The 18,638-nt window shown below is 43.9% G+C and overlaps 1 protein-coding gene across 3 annotated transcripts in view; it reads right to left on the reverse strand.

Annotated features, from left to right (window-relative positions):
* ndst1b (N-deacetylase/N-sulfotransferase (heparan glucosaminyl) 1b) overlaps positions 1 to 18,638 on the reverse strand; it is a 213,374-nt gene that overhangs the window by 140,158 nt on the left and 54,578 nt on the right. For 2 of the 3 annotated variants that reach the window (XM_067995982.1, XM_067995984.1), the window contains exon 2: positions 14,470 to 14,626. The gene's annotated coding sequence lies outside the window, so the exon portion shown is untranslated. Of the gene's footprint in view, positions 1 to 14,469; positions 14,767 to 18,638 lie in introns of those variants that run through there. The other variant, XM_067995985.1, reaches the window with a different exon arrangement.

Genomic DNA, 18,638 nt, shown 5'->3' on the forward strand with positions numbered 1-18,638 from the left:
AAGATAGATCAATATTTCAAATGGCATATCTCATCACAGCTAGTGATGCCATTGGCATTTTCAGGAATTTTTGTTTTATTTCATGTTTCCAGCATTTATGGTCTTTTTCTATCCACTGCTGGTACTGAATTTTTCCAAAAATGGTTTAATATGGTTCAATGTTCTCATAAGTGACATCCATTTACTATTTCATCAGAAGGGAGGACTCACCAATGGTGAGCTGATCTTCAACCAATACACTGTACAGCACCGTCAGAATTAGGTTCAAATATATCGCCAAGTGAACAGTCCCAAGTGAATGCATTTATGAACTAAGCAAAGGCACTGTACTATAGTGAATATGAGCTCTAAATCCCACCATGACAAGTTGTAAAATTCAGTTCAATAAATCCGGTAATTTGTGCGCTAGAACCAGAAGAAATGACCATGAAAGATGCTGGAATGTTGTAAAAACCCAACTGGTTTACTAACAGGGAAGGGAACCCACCACCAGTTGATTCTTAATACCCTCTGAAGTGACCTAGCAAGCCACTCAATTGTCAGTGTAATTAAGGGTGGGCAGTAAATCAACTCTTGCCATGACTGCCCACATTGAAAAAAATTATTTAGAACATAAGAACATAAGAAATTGGAGCAGGAGTAGGCCAATCGGCCCCTCGAGCCTGCTCCGCCATTCATAAGATCATGGCTGATCTGATCCCAACCACAAATCTAAAGAACACAAGAAGTCGGAGCAGGACCCGGCCACATAGCCCCTGGGCCCTCTCCGCCACCCACAGGGCATTGACCGATCCGAACTCAGCTTCATGTCCAATTTCCTGCCCGCTCCCCATAACCCCTAATTCCCTTTACTTCTAGGAAACTGTCTATTTCTGTTTTAAATTTATCTAATGATGTAGCTTCCTCAGCTTCCTGGGGCAGCAAATTCCACAGACCTACCACCCTCTGAGTGAAGAAGTTTCTCCTCATCTCAGTTTTGAAAGAGCAGCCCCTTATTCTAAGATTATGCCCCCTAGTTCTAGTTTCACCCATCTTTGGGAACATCCTTACTGCATCCACCCGATCAAGACCCTTCACAATCTTATATGTTTCAATAAGATCGCCTCTCATTCTTCTGAACTCCAATGAGTAGAGTCCCAATCTACTCAACCTCTCCTCATATGTCCGCCCCCTCATCCCCGGGATTAACCGAGTGAACCTTCTTTGTACTGCCTCGAGAGCAAGTATGTCTTTTCTTAAGTATGGAGACCAAAACTGTATGCAGTATTCCAGGTGCGGTCTCACCAATACCTTATATAACTGCAGCAATACCTCCTTGTTTTTATATTCTATCCCCCTAGCAATAAAAGCCAACATTCCGTTGGCTTTCTTGATCACCTGCTGCACCTGCATACCAACTTTTTGATTTTCTTGCACTAGGACCCCCAGATCCCTTTGTACTGCAGTACTTTCCAGTCTCTCGCCATTAAGAAAATAACTTGCTCTCTGATTTTTCCTGCCAAAGTGCATAACCTCACATTTTCCAATATTATATTGCATCTGCCAAATCTCCGCCCACTCACCCAGCCTGTCTATATCCCCTTGCAGGTTTTTTATGTCCTCCTCACTCTCTACTTTCCCTCCCATCTTTGTATCATCTGCAAATTTTGATATGTTGCACTCGGTCCCCTCCTCCAAATCGTTAATATAGATTTAAAGGCACTTTTTCCTTGAGAGCATTGGTCAATAGTAGATGCACAGTCGATACCACTCACAAAGTTAAAGGCTGTAACCCCTGGAGTCTCAATGGTGTCCCAGATACACCCTTTTGTATGTGTCGTCTGAGCTGCTATTGGATTAGACGCCTATTACCCTTGTCTACTAAACCCACGCATCGGTTTCCCTGTATCTGACCTTGCATCATGGCATAAGCACAAAGACGCAGAAATAATTACATGTTGATCCTAGGCCTCAGCAGCACTTTCCCACTTACCTTTGGTTACATAACACTTTCCAATAGCAGTCTGGTGGCACTGTATGATGGACCATACTTCCTAATGCCGATCAAGCAATGGACAACCCACAAAAACTGGTCTACAGTTTATGAAACAGTCTACAGGAACGAGGAAGAGGAAACAAGCCATAATATAATCAGGCCATCTTCGGACCCTGGATTCTACTGTTCAGGACTACAGTAGAATTTCAGCACAGGAAAAAAAAATAGTACAGATTGTATTAAAATGCTTTGGCTTACTCCAAGAGTGGAAGAATGCTCTGTGGACCTGTGCATTTCTCCCATTCTGCTTTGTACCCAGCCTTAGCAATGTAGAGAAGATCATTCATCCCCCTCCAATTTTCTATCCTCCTCCTAAAGGTGCCAACCCACATTGGGGGACAACTGGGGCGCCAGCAACCTCCATTAATCCACCCAAGTAATCATTCTTCATTCATAAGCCTAAAGATGACAAAACGCGCACATAAAACAAAATTAAATGTACAATAGGAAAAAAGCTCACGATTGATCCAAACCCGAGCTTTGTAATTGCATGTCTTTTAAACGCTGGGCTGCGGGCAGAACAACAATCACAAGACATCAGGGTCTGCACAAAGTGCACAGTGCTGGAGTTTATTTAGAAAACAAATTAAAGAGGCTACAAGCCTCTCGTGCTGCTCAGCTTTAACTTTTCAGGCCACATTCTCTTGAAGCTTAGGGATCAAGCAATGCTGCAAGGGAAAAGAAAAAGCACTCCCTCTCTCCAAGCTTGTGAGCCTGTGCCCGATGGACGGAAAAAACTAAACTGACATCCACCATGTGCTGCCTTCCAAAAAGGGGTGTGCCAAGTTCCTCAGGTAGAACAAACATAAAAGACTTACTTGTCAAAATATTCTACAGCATTATAGTAGCTTTACAGTCCCCTGCAAGAACACTTTTTCTATTCTCAATGCCAGTGTTGCAGACTGGTATAGCGATTGTTTGTTGCTGAAATGGTTCCATGGGTAGTTGTACACTGAAACTCAGTCTTATAGACATCTTGGACTGGATTTTTCACCTGCTATTACCCAATTTGAGTCAGTTGGGATGGGAAATTTGGTGGAGAGCCATTCTTGTGACTCCCTGGCATCCACCAACCCTTCCAGGATTTTCTGGCAGAAATGACAGCAGATGTTGACAGCTGGCATGGCAAGCTGCCTCACGTGTCTGAACCAGTATTTAATGACACTATTCTAAGAAGAACAGGGAGTTCTCCTGATGTCCTGGCCAACATTCCGCCCTCAACTACCTCCACCAGAAGCAACTTAACAATTATATCAATTTTCATCTCGTTTGCTGTTTATGGGACCTTGCGGTGTGTAAACTGACTGCCACATAACAGCGCCTGCACTTCAAAAGTAACTCATTGGTTGTGAAGTACTTTGGAACATCCTGAGGACAAGGTAATATACAAGTACTTCTTTCCTCTATATGTGACAAGATAGCAACCAGCTGAAGCTTGTTTACTGCAATGAAGAGTTACTTACTGATGTTTTAGCTTCTTCAACGACATAAAGCAGCAAAGTAATATATGGTAGCTGTCAAAGAGCAGCTCAAACTGACACTGGTGATTGTTAACTGGTATGCTGAGATTGGCAAGTGAATTGACCAGCTTAACCTTTGGCCAAGTCTTTCAAAATTGATATAATTGTTAATTATATACACAGTGCAAAGTGATAGGTGTATCCCTTCCTGGTTTTACAAAAAAATGCTGTAATTTATGGAATAATTACTGTAGGCCATTTCATTATTACCAAGCTTTGTGAAGGATACTGGATGAATATTTTATGAATGTCATTTTTTGATTTGCCACTGAAATTGAAAAGGGGTGTAGCAGCTCAAACACAATCCTCACTAAATACTGGTTCAGACACGTGAGGCAGCTTGCCATGCCAGCTGTCATATCCACATTATTCTACTCAAACATGGAGGAAGGGGGTGCTTGGCAATATACCTCATTGCTCCTTACTCCTCCTCTTCCCAAGGCACAGACAGCAGTGGTGGCTCTCCTATACCTCGCACAAGTAGTTATTTACATATGGGCTTGGATAGTGTGTGAATGATAGGCCATCACAAATGAGCCTGACCCCAGCTTTGTCTACATGCACGTGCTGCAGTACTGAGGGAGTGCTGCACTGTTGGAAGTGCCGTCTTTCAGATGAGATCTTAAACCAAGGCCCTGTCTGCCCTCTCAGGTGGACATAAAAAATCTCATGACACTATTTGAAGAAAAGCAGGGGAGTTCTCCCTGGTGTCCTGGTCAATGTATATCCCTCAACTAACAACACTAAAACAGATTATCTGGTCATTATCTCATCGCTGTTTGTGGGAGCTTACTGTGTGCAAATTGGCTGCTGCCTTTCCTACATTACAACAGTGACTACACTTCAAAAGTAATTCATTGGCTGTAAAGTGCTGAGGTCGTGAAAGGACCTGTATAAGTGCAAGTTTTTTCTTTCTTCCAAACACGGCATAGAAATTAGCGGCAGAAGATATAGAAAATTACATAAGTCTTGCTTCAAACTTACTATTTCCAAATACAAAGGTAAATTTTCTGCTTCTGTGCACCCAGGACAAAGCTTTATCTGCCAGGAGAGCAGATTGGAAAATTTGTGCACATACAGCTTGGGATTTTCTCATTAAAATGAATGGACAGAAGATATAGGGCTGGGCCCACGCAATATGCACTCCTGGCAGGTGAGGCTCTGCAGGGTTACAGATGCAGATATACCCTATAGTCTTTGGGAGCCCAATTCTGAAGGAATGCTCCTTTCATCTGTTTCCAAATTAGATTCTGAAAGTGTGCGTATTAATAAAAGCTGTTAGTGAAACTGAGGGGGATCTCATTTATTTATTTTATTTAAAATGGATGTTTGAAAGAGCTTTCTTTTTTGATCAAGCAAGATGAGGAAAAATTAGAACAAAAAGATGAAGTGAGAGAAAGGAAGAAACTATAAATGAGAAAGTGATTAATACTTGCCAGCAGGAAGTGTACTATCTGAGACTGCCATGCTGTGACTGTCACACTGGTATTTTCACATGCTAGAAGGAGTTCATATTCTCCTGTGGTTTTGATAATGGTTCACATATGATTTATCTGCACATCACAGCCATGCCATTACTGCCTGAATAATTCAGCAGCTAGTGATTCCCAATGCTGCTTTGATCCCAACTGCTGAGAGTTTTAGTGCTGAAGGAGGGAAACACAGGACAGCCTTCAGTGCAAAGCAGCGAAAAGAAATTAATTCACCCCGAAACCATTCTACATTTTATCACATGGAACAGGCAGTGAATGATTAACAAAAGTTTAAAGAGCTTGGTTTAGAAAAGGTCCCAAATTGCACATCACATTTTAGCTACAGCTGCATAATCCCTTTGCCTTATACCAGAGTAAGCACGAAAGCAATTTTCTTAGCACTTAAACAGTAGTGTCTCCAGTAACATTTGAGAGGAATGTTACAGCTAAAATTCATGGGGTAGCAGCCAGCAACTGGACAAGCAAATCTGGTTCTTTAAATCGATCAAGCAATTCAGCTTCACAATAGAGAGCCAGCGAGGGAGGTGCACACCTCTACTCATCTCGCTTAAGTACCATTGCTGCACTACACCACATCAAGCAACACTACTGGGACATTGCAGCCTATTATTCTGCCTTTAGATTTTTTTTTACTAATGCACCATTCCCCAGAGAAAACAATCTAAACTCAACACAGAGATCTGAAGATGTGCTGCATGGCAGTTAGTGGAGAGACTGTAAGCAAGGAAAGACTCAGCAGCTGTAGGTTTAGTCTGCGGTTGGACAAATGCAGAGGGCCATATTTCAGTACCAACCTTGCCTGTAATTCAGTCTTGGCTACATATGGCAGGAACACCTGTTGTTTGACCAGTTATTCTACCCTTATTATTATACCCTCAGCATATTAGTATTTTTCTTGAGAGGTGGGGGGATTTTCCCCCCTCAATTTTTCTCTGCAACTTTTCTCTCTTTCCTTTCTCAAGGCACTGACTGCTTGCTGGAGCATTGGTACTGTAATGTGGGAATGGGTCTAAAAGTGGTAGCAACGCTGTCCAATTTTTGTCCTAACCCAGGGCTCTGAGAATAAATGTCCTGCGCCTACCACAGTCCTGGCTGAGATCAGATAACTCAACACTAAATCTGGAAATTTCTTGGTTTGCATGGCTATTCGTGAAATAAATTTGTTGGCCCATCGGGAAACAGTCTAGATTTTTGAGCGACTGTCGTAAATGCAATGTGAAAATCCCGGTATAGAGCTATAGATTTCTGCATCATTTCCATCCAAGATGGTGGCCAATGGTGTTACGTCAGCTCCACCTTAACATTAGGGGCCAACACAACACCTCGTAAGTGGCACATATCACAGCGTACATCAAAACCACCAACTAATCCATCAGGAAAAATCAAACCCTTTAGCTGGGCTTTTCCTCTAAATCGGTTATTCCACCGAAGTGTGATGGGGCAGGACTTCAGCCCACCTGAAGAATGCCTCCGAGTATGCCGAGCCTCCTGGGTCAGCCTAATTGAAATATTTTTGGCAGGCTCCCATCGCGAGTGTTGCCTCAGAGGAATGGCTGCTGCTTGCCTTGCTGCTGGGCCAGCAGCCTGCCGGCAGGAAAAAGCAGCCTAAATTTAAAATTCCCACAGAGAAGGATCATTTCCTGCTTCAAAGAGCCTCCGTCCAGATTTGCTGCAGCGCTAGTGTCGGGAAACACAATGCATGGTATTATTCCGTCATTACCATCTACACTCAGCTATTCTTGGGCAGGTATTAAATGAGCAGAATCTCCCAGATGTGGCAGTGAGCAGTGAAGAGCCAATGCTAAAGCTCCCAGTCCCATTTTCTGCCCGGCCCCACCCACCCACCCACCTGAGTTATGCTGGAAAACTGGCCTTACTTTAGATGGAGATTTTCCCTTTCATGTCAACAGACAATGGGCTGGTAAATCCAATGGCCAGGATTTTCTGCCCTCCCTCCGCTATTTTATCAGTGGAACTAGAGCGCTCACAGGTGGGAAATGGGTCAGGAAAACACTTAACTGTATCTCATAGAATCGTTACATCACAGAAGGAAACTATTCGGCACATCGAGCCTGTGTCGCTCCGTTTTACATTGTTTTGATTTTCTGACAGAAGTGACCGATGACGTACAATACATTCGCACAGGTATTGTTTTCACAGGCTGCGGCGCCACATTTAAAAATGATTTTTTTCTGAACTGTTATCGAGAGTCCGCCAACAATGCTACACTGCGCAGGTCAATCTCTGCCCCCCCTCTTGGCGGACTCCTCACAGAAGACCGGGGGCCTACCATTATGTAAATGACCGAGTCAGGGACAGATCTTGGTGGCGAATGGAAGTCGCACCATGCTGAAGTTCTGTCACAATTCCGCAACAGCAGAAAATCTAGGCCAACATGTGCAACTAGGTTTTTAAAAATTCACTCACAGTGTAGGTGTTAAATTTCATCTGCCTCATGCCTGCCCATTTCATCAGCCTGTCTACATCCTCTTGAAGTCTATCACTATCCTCCTCACTGTTCATTACATTTCCAAGTTTTGTGTCATCTGCAAATTTGGAAATTGTGTCCTCTACACCCAAGTCCAAGTCATATACACCACATCAACCGCATTGCCCTCATCTACCCTCTCTGTTACCTCATCAAAAAACTCTATCAGGTTAGTTAAATATGATTTGCCTTTAACAAATCCGTGCTGGCTTTCCTTAATCAATCCACATTTGTCCCAGTGACTGTTAATTCTGTCCTGGATTATCGTTTCTAAAAGTTTTCCCACCACCGAGGTTAAACTGACTGGCCTGTAGTTGCTGGGTTTATCCTTACACCCTTTTTTGAACAAGGGTGTAAAACAGTTGCAGTTCTCCAGTCCTCTGGCACCATCCCCGTATCTAAGGATGTTTGGAAGATTATAGCCAGTACCTCCGCAATTTCCACCCTTACTTCCCTCAGCAACCTAGGATGCATCCCATCCGGACTGGGTGACTTATCTACTTTAAGTACAGCTAGCCTTTCTAGTATCAATTTTTAGCCCATCCAGTATCTCAACTATATCTTCCTTTACTGAGACTCTGGCAGCATCTTCTTTCTTGGTAAAGAGAAATGCAAAGTACTCATTTAGTACCTCGGCCATGCCCTCTGCCTCCATGAGTAGATCTCCTTTTTGGTCTCCAATCGGCCCTACCCTTCCTCTTACTACCCGTTTACTGTTTACATGACTATAGAGACTTCTGGATTCCCTTTTACGTTTGCCGCCAGTCTATTCTCATACTCTCTTTGCCTCTCTTATTTCCTTTTTCACTTCCCTTCTGAACTTTCTATATTCAGCCTGATTCTCACTTGTGTTATCAACTTGACTTTTGTCATATGCCCCTTTTTTCTGCTTCATCTTACTCTATCTCTTTTGTCATCCAGGGAGCTCTGGCTTTAGTTGCCGTACCGTTCTCCTGCGTGGGAATGTACCTAGACTGTAACTGAACCATCTCCTCCCTAAAGGCCACCCACTGTTCAATTACAGTTTTGCCTGCCAATCTTTTATTCCAATTTACCCGGGCCAGATCTGTTCTCATCCCACTGAAATTTGCCCTCCTCCAATTGAGTATTTTTACTTTAGAGTGGTCCATGTCCTTTTCCATAGCTATTCTAAACCTTATGATACTAGAATCGCTGTTCTCTAAATGTTCACCCACTGACACTTGCTCCACTTGGCCCACCTCATTCCCCAGAACCAAGTCCAGCAATGTCTCCTTCCTCGTCAGGCGGAAACATACTGGTCAAGAAAGTTCTCCTGAACGCACTTCAAAAATTCATCCCCCTCTTTCCCTTTTATATTATTACTATCCCAGTCTACATTATTTTAGTTGAAGTCCCCCATTATCACAACTCTATGGCCTTTGTACCTCTCTGCAATTTCCTTGTAAATTTGCTCCTCTATCTCCTTCCCACTAGTTGGTGGCCTATAGAATACATCCAGTTTAATGGCACCTCTACTGTTTCTTAACTCTAACCAAATAGGTACTGTCCTTGACTCCTCCAGGATATCCTCTCTCTCCAGCACTACAATATTCTCCTTAATCAATACTGCCACCCACCCCCCCCCCCCCCCACCCCGCCGTCCTATCTTCCCCTCCCTATCTTTCCTGAACACCTCGTATCCAGGAATATTTAGTACCCAATCCTGCCCTTTTTTGAGTCAGGTCTGCATAATCGGCACATCATCATATTCCTATATGGCTAATTGCGCCTGCAGCTCTCCAACCTTGTTTACCATGCTTTGTGCATTTACAGACATGCACTGCAAACCTATTTTTGACTTTCTTGTACTCTCTCTTAGTCTGTTCCCATCTTCTACCATGCTCTAGTGCTTTCTTTCTCTCCTAATCCTTTGTGCACCTTGTTTCTCCTTTCCAAAGCTACAACCTGGTGCCCAAATATAGCAATAAGATCATTTAACAGAGCACTCCATTTCCATGTTTGGGGAGGGAAAGACAAACATGTCAGCAAGGGTACTAGCAAGTCCCTTGTATGAGCAGCATTGACAATGGGTGTGTGGTGAAGCACAAGTTCCAAAACATTCCATCTCATCTCAGGAGTCACAGAATTGTGCACAGAAAGCAGGGTCAAATTGGGGGATCAGAAAGAATCTTCCCTCCATCATAAATTAAATTTCGGTTTAGAAACAGTGTTGTTTAATATTCCACTTTCTTTTCTGCTTAGCAATTGATGGGCAGCCTTGATATCGATAGCAAAATGGGAGGATAAACAAGACAAGCTAGTGCCATTGGAGGTGTCATGTTTCTGGCAGCAGCTTAAACAATCCCTGTTGGGAGGTAGCCATACTGCTGACTGTGGTGGCCAAGGGATTAAGCACTTATGCCTGCCCTCCACAGACTAACAAAGTGGTTTTGCTCCTGGTGGCCTGTACGGATCTTAGTAAACCCAAGCAAATAGTGATCAAAAATAATTCTCTCGTTGTTCAATTCTGTTCTGGAATGTAAATGTGCCATTAAAAGCGCTATTCCTAGCTTCAGCCCCAAACGGATCCATTATTAGGCTGACAAATATAAGCACTTGTGGGAAAAGCAATAGTCAGTGTTTCATTTACATTGAGCTAAACAAGTGCCATGCCCCATTGTGATGAACACCAGCTAGGTTTATCATCAACAGATGAAGTAGAGTTTACCTAAATTAGCCATATACAGTTTAAGCAACCTCCCCTACAATTGTCACATAATAAACCCACTAAGTTCAATTAGACAGCCATTCACTTCATCAGCAGCTAATGCAACCTGCTATTAGCGTTAGGTTAATGACTTTAGTTGCCCACTTGCAGGAAATGTTCCTGTGAACGTTAATCAGTATATCTGCTTTTAACAAAGCTTGATTAATGGGTTGAAACAAAAAGGTGTTTTTCTTTACACTTTCAGTGTACTCAAAAAGATTGAGAGAATAAGACGTGCCTGGCCAGAAGAAACCATCAGCCTTCGAGTGACATCATCCCGTGACTTTTTAGGATTATGTTGGAGTGTAGTTTTGAACGTCAAGAACCACGCCCGCTTTGGGGTGACTGGAAATAGGAGTCGGGGTATTAGGGCTCAGGGCGGGGGAGAGTGACAGCGGACTGGGGATCAGGGAAGAGGGAGACAGGGAACTAGGGGTTGGAGGATGGGGGTTCTGGAAGATGGGGAATGGGGGTGGGGTGGGCGTGAGGCCCAGCCTTTCCTGCAGAGCCAGGAGAAATAGCAATGTGGTTAGTGGGAGCGGTGCCAAGAGAGGAGCAGCCAGTAAAGAGGTGAGCGAAACCTGGACACTTTACTACGGGTAAATAGTGAACGACTGCTTCCACTAGTGGGCGAATGGGGAAAAAGGGGACGGAGACTGAGGTTTCTCACTGGAAGGGGAAAAGGAAGTTTTTTTGTACTGAGGATAAAGGAGAAGTAAGTTTTTTTTTGCACTGAGGGTTATCCAACCATGGGATGCATCACCACATGGTTATTGTGGCAGAAACTAGAACATCATTTAAATGGGATAAGATTTAAAAAGAGGAAGAATATAAAAAGGATCAGGGAAATGGGGTTACAGGAGAGCATGCCAGGTACCAGGGGCCAAATGGCTTCCTTTTGAGTTGTAATCTATTATTTGATGAAAACTTTCCTTTATTGAGTTTGAGCCCAGGGAGTGGTTTAGAAACGTTGGTGCTGAGCTGAGTTTAGGATGATGTGCCCTGTGAGAAGTGTCCCAAACACCGAGTCCACTGCCCTTTGTGTGATCTCTTTGTTTGGTTCAGGTTCTGTACTGGCCGGTTGTGACGTGTGAAGTCCAAATACAGATCGGCTCTGACTCAGGTTCCCAGTTCAGAGTTGTCGCCTTCACACGGAACTGGAGCCCAAGAGAGACGGGGAGGGAGGGAGGGGGCCTGTTAAAAGTGGCATCGACTGGGGAGCCTGACCGCATCTTGTGCAGTGCAGGGGGAATTCTGGCTATGGTTTCAGGGTGAGTAACAACGGGTTATAGTATTATTACAAGTTACATATAGTGGGATAGTGGGGCATTACATGTATTACTGCAAATTACATATACATGATCAGTGAGTTATTGTATTACTGTTGGTCATGAGAGGAATCTGAATGTTACCAGTATTACTATTAGTTATCACTGCAATTTCAGTGAGTTACTATTAGTTACTGGTAGAATCAAAGTTCCTCCCACCTCTGGTTTCCCCTCTGCGAATCGATCCCCCATCTTCAGTTTCCTCTTTTCCCTTCCTTTGGTTTCCCTTCTTCGTGTGCTCGTGGCTGGCCTCCTGATTTTTGGAACTTCTTGCACAACAGCGTTAAAGACTACAGAGAGGTTGAAGAGGGATAATGCACCAGTCATAGAGGATGTCGTTTGTGATTTTGGTTAGGGGCGTTTCAGTGCCATAGCAGGGGCGGAAACCTGATTGGAGAAATTCAAATATGGAGTTGCGAGAGAGATGGGTACAGATTTGGGAGGCGACAAGGAGTTCAAGGGCTTTGGCGAGGAAAGGGAGGTTGGAGATGGGATGGTAGTTTGCAAGGACAGAAGGGTTGATGATTGGTTCTTTTAAGGAAGGGGGGTTAAAGCGATTTTGAAAAAGAAGGGAACAGTACCTGAGGAAAGGAAACCATTTACAATGTCAGTTAGCATGGGGGCCAGGAAGAAAAGTTGGATGGTCAGTTATTTAGTGGGATTGGGATCAAGAGAGCAGATGGGAGTCTCATGCCCTCCAAGCTCATCATGTTCAAGAGAGGAGATGACAGAAAAACGATAGAAATTTGCTGGTTCAAGGCTAAGCCTGGGGAGTGGGGGGTGGGGGGTGAGGGGTGGGGGGTGGGGGGTGAGGGGTGGGGGGTGGGGGGTAGCTGAATGGATGGTCTCAATCTTAGAGTCAAAGACATCCATAAGCTGCTCACTTGTAGTTGGAGGTCAAGGTGGAGAGGACAGGGAGAGAATAGTTTAGGAGATGAGCAATTACAAACATGTAAATGCTTTTAGGCCTCCACTGGAAAGGAGGCAAAATTCAACCCAATTGCGATTCAGCAACCCCAGCTGCAAGCGGATATAAATGGTTATCAGCTGAAGACAGGATTGAGTTTGGCTGTAATAACTATTAGCTGTGAAAGACGGATTTCTCAAGTGCTTTCATCACTGGCCTCCCCACTCCCACCCTTCACAAACCAGCCAATTCAGAATTCTGTAGCTTTTCCAAAACAAAATACCATATACCCTGTCCTCACCCAGCCCCACTGTATCCCAGCAAATTGATTTGTAAACCCTCAGCAGTCTTGTTTTACCCTATTTGGGAAATATTCTCTGATTTATACACAAATCATTGAAGGTGGCAGGACAAGTTGGTAAAGATGTTAAAAAAGCATATGGGACCCTGGGCTTTATAAATAGAAGCATAGAGTTCAAAAGGAAGGAAGTTATGCTAAGCCTTTATAAATCACTGGTTAGGCCTCAGCTGGAGTATTGTGTTCAATTCCAGAGCCTCCATCCCCGACCTCCAGTTCCCTGTCTCCATCTTCTATGATCCCCAGTCTGATGTCACTCTCTCCCCCGCCCCAGTTTCTGGTCACCCCATTGCGGGCATGGTACTTTGCGGCCACTAGGGGAGGGGTGTGACGTCAACGTGCCTGAAGTTTCTCTGCGTCGGCAGCTGGTGATGTCACGGAGCGGGGTGGCACTGCTGCTGTGACAAATTTAAAGGGTGACATTCTCCCGGGCTGCTAGCAAGAGTGCTCGGGAGATTCATGTCACATTCCGGGAGGGTTAGCAACCCAAATCGTCTTATCATTGACAGTTACTTAGGCCCCTTGCTCTGGAATTCCCTTCCTCCCTCTCCTTTAAGACCCTTCTTAAAACCCACCTTTCTGACCAAATTTTTGTTCACCCCTCTGAATATCTCCTTCTTTGGCTCGGCTCCGGTTATTTCTGATTAGCCCTCTGTGAAGCGCCATGGGAAGTTTTTCTACATTAAAGGCACTATCTAAATGCAAATTGTTGTCTACTGGCTCAAAGCCCACCATATCTCTGTAACTTCCTCCAGCCCTACAACCTTCTGGGATCTTTGCGCACTTCCAATTCTAACCTCTTGCGCATCCCCGATTTTAATTACTCCACCATTGGCGGCTGTGCCTTCAGCTGCTTAGGCCCTAAGCTCTGGAATTCCCTCCCTAAACCTCTCCGTCTCTCTCCTCCTTTAAGACGCTCCTATCTCTTTGACCAAGCCGTTGGCCACCTGTCCTATTATCCCCAGAAGCTGGGGTTGTTCTCCTTGGAACAGAGAAGATTAAGAGATTTGATAGAGGTATTCAAAATCATGAAGGGTCCAAACAGAATAGAGAGAGAAACTGTTCCCATTGGCGGAAGGATCAAGAACCAGAGGACATAGATTTAAGGTGGTGATTGGCAAAAGAACCAAAGGTGACATGAGGAAAAACTTTTTTATGCAGTGAGTGGTTATTATCTGGAATGCACTGCCTGAGGGGGTGGTGGAGGCAGATTCAATCGTGGCTTTCAAAAGGGAACTGGATAAGTACTTGAAAGGAAAAAATGGCAGGGCTACAGGATAGGGTGGGCGAGTGGGACTAGCTGAATTGCTCTTGCACAGAGCCAGCGCAGACGCGATGGGCTGAATGGCCTCCTTCCGTGTTGTAACCTTTCTGTGACTGTTGTCTGCTGACTCTCCTGTGAAGCGCCTTGGGACGTTTTACTACATTAAAGGCGCTATATAAATGCAAGTTGTTGCTATACCGATCTGAAATCACCAAAAACGCCTGATATTACCGTAATACAATTACCGTAATAAGTACGCTTAAGTAATAAAAGGATTAGCGATGTTCCCAGAAAAAAACTTTATTAACTTAAACTTGAAGCGAATGGGATAGAATTCGCAGTACTTACTAGCACCGGTTCTCGCCGTCCCGTGTTGTCTGGCTGGTCGGAGTGAACAGCATTTGTCTCTGGTTCGCTTTCCACTTCTCACATGGTCTCCGGGTATTTCTTCAGGGCTGGAGGCATCCTTTGTCCGTGTGCGGATCACAGCCCAGGGACGGTGCACCTACACACCAACATACATTTCGTGTTACACATCGGCCTCGCTGGAAAATGGGTTGTGTGAAAACAGTACCGTGCTTCAACACTGCAAACGCAGGCGGGGATTGCCTGTCCCAACCTGACAAAAAGGTTGAGACGACAGCTGTTCCCTTGCTCGCTGGAGAACAGATATCCAAACTCGTTCTCGCAGCTTTACGGACCCGACTGGGGAAAGAGGCGAGAACATTTCCTTTTCCAGGTAAGCGGCTGTCTGTTTCCAAACTAGGAAACTGCATCACCATCCTGTGTCATTGTCCCCTTGTTGGTTAGCAAAGGGTCGGACTCACAGCAAGTGTCCTCACAATTGACCGGGAACCGGCTCTTCATACCGAATAGTATTATGCAGAGATTCACGGCTCCACTCTGATCCACCAAAGGTAACGAAGACAAGTGTCACTTTAGCTAAAAAAAAAAACACGTAACCCACCCAAATCTCCTCTCCCTCCACAATAAACACATATCCGTGTGGGCTTACGATCAGTTTTAGTCTTTTTCATCATACATTTCACTCCTGGGAGTTCCCTAATCTCAACCGCCAAGTTGATTTAAATTAGGTAGTTTAAGGAAAGAATACTGCACATGATCAACGGTAAATAAACCACACACATTTAGTCCCACCTTTTTTTCGGCGGCGACCCATATATAAAAATTAAATTAATCGGGTAACGTTCCTCCCTTGTACTTGTGTTGAGGGGTTTCAGCATGTAGTCGAGGGGAATTCATCTGGGTGCACTGGTTTCGAAAACCACTATTGGTAGACACGCCCTCTGTGCATACTGTGCGGTTCCTACTCACGGTTTAATATTGTTTGTTTTATCATATATTCTAGAAATGTTGAAATTTTTAAACAATTTTGTGTGAAAATGTAATAATGTGTACTCTGCCAAGATTCAGGGCATAGGCATTTTATAAATCCTCAGAGGTCCCACAATGTGATACAATACAACTTGCAATAATATAACCCCTCTAATGTGGAAAAACATCTCAAGGTGCCTCCCAGAGACATGAGGAAAAAGCAGACCCCTAAGCCAGAGAAGGAGAAATCAGAGAGGGTTAACACAAGTTTGGTCAAAAAGGTGGGTTTCAAAGAGGGTCTTAAAGGAGGAGAAAGCGATGAAGAGGCAGAGTGGCTTAAGAAGGGGATTTGAGAGAGTGGGACCTAGCTGGCTGAAGGCACGGTCACCAAGGGCAGGATGAAGGATGGGAGGCTGCCCAGGAAGGCATTGGAGTAATTGGGCCTGAAGGCGATGGACGCAAGCATGAGAGTTTCATTGGCAGATGGGCTGAGGTAGGGGCGGAGAAGAGCAATGTTACACAGACGGAAGCAGGCAGTCTTTATAATGGAACGGATGCGAGTCTGGAAGTATAGGACGCCAAAGGTTGTGAACAGTCTGGTTCAGTCTGAAGCAGCAGCCAGGGAAGGGGATGGAGTTTGTAGCAAGAGCTGAAGATGATGGCTTCAATCCCCCCAATATTTAGCTGGAGGAATTTATGGCTCACTGAGTTAAAACACAGGAAGACAGACATCTTGCGAAAGGAGTTGTTTCTCTTTGATTCTATTCAAGTCCAGTTCCACACATAACACTCTCTAAAATATATTTAAATTTATGCATGAAGAGCTTCCCGATCGATTTTGAGCCACACTGACTAGTGCGTCCCAGGTTTCGTCTCTGGTCTGTGCTGAATTCCCTGATCTCAGTCTTTGAAGCCTTGTGGGCATTACAACTGACCTCTATGCCCCTGGCTACCAAGGGGAAAATTATAAGTTAAAATCAGAGAACGGTATTGGAAAATGCATGTGTGTGGGCATTTGGTGCATACAGAATCCACCTTAATACTGATGTCAAATAGCCTGCCAAAATTCTGTCTAAACTCAAACATGCTGAAGGTACATGTCACTACCTTCATGAGCAGAAAGAAAGAAACAGGGATGAACTTTGGCATGATGGGCAAAGGATAGGTGTTGATAGTGGGGGCTAATGGAGGAAGCTTGCTAAATATATAAGTAATGATTTTTAAAAGTACAAAGTACATTTCAGTTGATTTTGATTATATCTCAAAGTGCTTTATCATAGAATCACAATGATAGAGAATCAGAATGATACAGCACAGGAGGCCATTCGGCCCATCATGCTCTTTGAAAAAGCTATCCAATTAGTCCCATTCCCCTGCTCTTTCGGGCTAAACATTTTTAATTGCTCGGACTCAAAATTACCATTCACAAATCAAAGACCAACTTAAGTACAGACCAGCCTTTATCACACATTTTTAATGATCTGAATTTTGGTTTTCAAGAAATCAATATGGATAAAATATATTTGGATAATATTGTGATACGATTTCTTATACTAACCTGTGAATTACTAGAGAGCAATGATTGAGGGGATGGTGGAATTAGATTATGAAGGGCGGTAATGTAAATTGGGAATATTCTCACTGGAAAAGGGAAGGTAGAGTGATGATATGATTGCTGTTTTTAATGATTCTACAGGGACTAGATAATGTAGACCATGACAAGCTGTTTCACTTTGTCCAGAATGGTAGAGACAAAGGACATGGCCTGCGCTTGAAGGGGGGTAAATTCAAGATTAATCTGCGGACGTGGAAACAATATTTCAGTGAGCGAGTGGTCAATCTATAGAACAGTATCCCTACAGAGATGTATGAAGCAGATAGTATTGATTCATTCAAATGCAAATTAGATAGATTTCTTTCAGGAAGTAATATTTTGGGATACAATATATGAGTAATTTATGATATGACATATGGTAAGTGTAGCATGCCTAGGAGGAACAGGTGACTTGCACTAAGTCCAGTTCACCCATCATCCCTGTGCTCGCTGACCTACATTGGCTCCCGGTCCGGCAATGCCTCAATTTTGAAATTCTCATTCTTGTTTTCAAATCCATCCATGGCCTCGCCCCTCCCAATCTCTGTAACCTTCTCCAGACCTACAACCCTCTGAGATCTTTGCGCTCTTCCAATTCTGGCTTCTTGCGCATCCCTGATTTTCATCGCTCCACCATTGGTGGTCATGCCTTCAGCTGCCTAGGTTCTAAGTTCTGAAATTCGCTCCCTAAACCTCTCTGCCTCTCTCTCCTCCTTAAGGTTCTCCTTAAAACTGACCTCTTTGACCAAGTTTTTGGGCACTCGTCCTAATATGTGGCTCAGCAACGCTCCTATGAAGTGCCTTGGGATATTTTACTACATTAAAGGAGCTATATAAATGCAGGTTGTTTGTTGTTTAGACCTGTGGTTCCCAAAGCTCTCCACCACTGGAGTTTTCCTCGCCTCATGTTTTGGTCTGTTGTAGATTAATTGATAGAGATTGATTGCTATGATTAGTTGACAACCCCATTATCGTTGTATCATGCATCTGCCAGGATGGTAGAAGGTGAACTAGATGAACCGTGGTCTTTCTTTGTCTAGCAATTCCTGTGTTCCTATGCCAGCGTAGCCCAGTGACCTGCACGTAGACATGATCTAGTCTCACAGTCTGTTTTACAGAAGACTAGTGACAATGTTCTGTCAACAACACAAACATTGAACTCAGAGTATGGAAATCTGTTTTATAGCCAGTGAATGTCATATCAAGTTGCCAGGGCTGCTGTTTGGGTTATTTTCCTCTGGACATAAAAATTTAAATCAACTTCACAAATTCTGGAAAAAATGCTCTTCCTTTGCTATCAGAAGGTGGTATTTGGGCAATGTCCCACATATGAGAGTGCAAATAAAAATATAATTCACGGGAATCCAGGTTACAATGTAGGATTGAATAAGAAATTAAATAAGAAAAGGAATCAGATTGATAGGAGGAGTGTCAGGATGGGGAGAAATGCTGAGTCTCACAGGGGCCAGTGCTTGGATCCCAATTGTTTTTTTAATCTACATAAACAAACTGGACAGAGAAACTATTTGTAAACGTGTTAAATGTGCAGCCAACACTAAAATAGAGTGCAGTAAGGACAAAGCATGCA

Source organism: Heptranchias perlo, chromosome 14, assembly GCF_035084215.1.
Source record: "Heptranchias perlo isolate sHepPer1 chromosome 14, sHepPer1.hap1, whole genome shotgun sequence".
NCBI lineage: Eukaryota > Metazoa > Chordata > Chondrichthyes > Hexanchiformes > Hexanchidae > Heptranchias > Heptranchias perlo.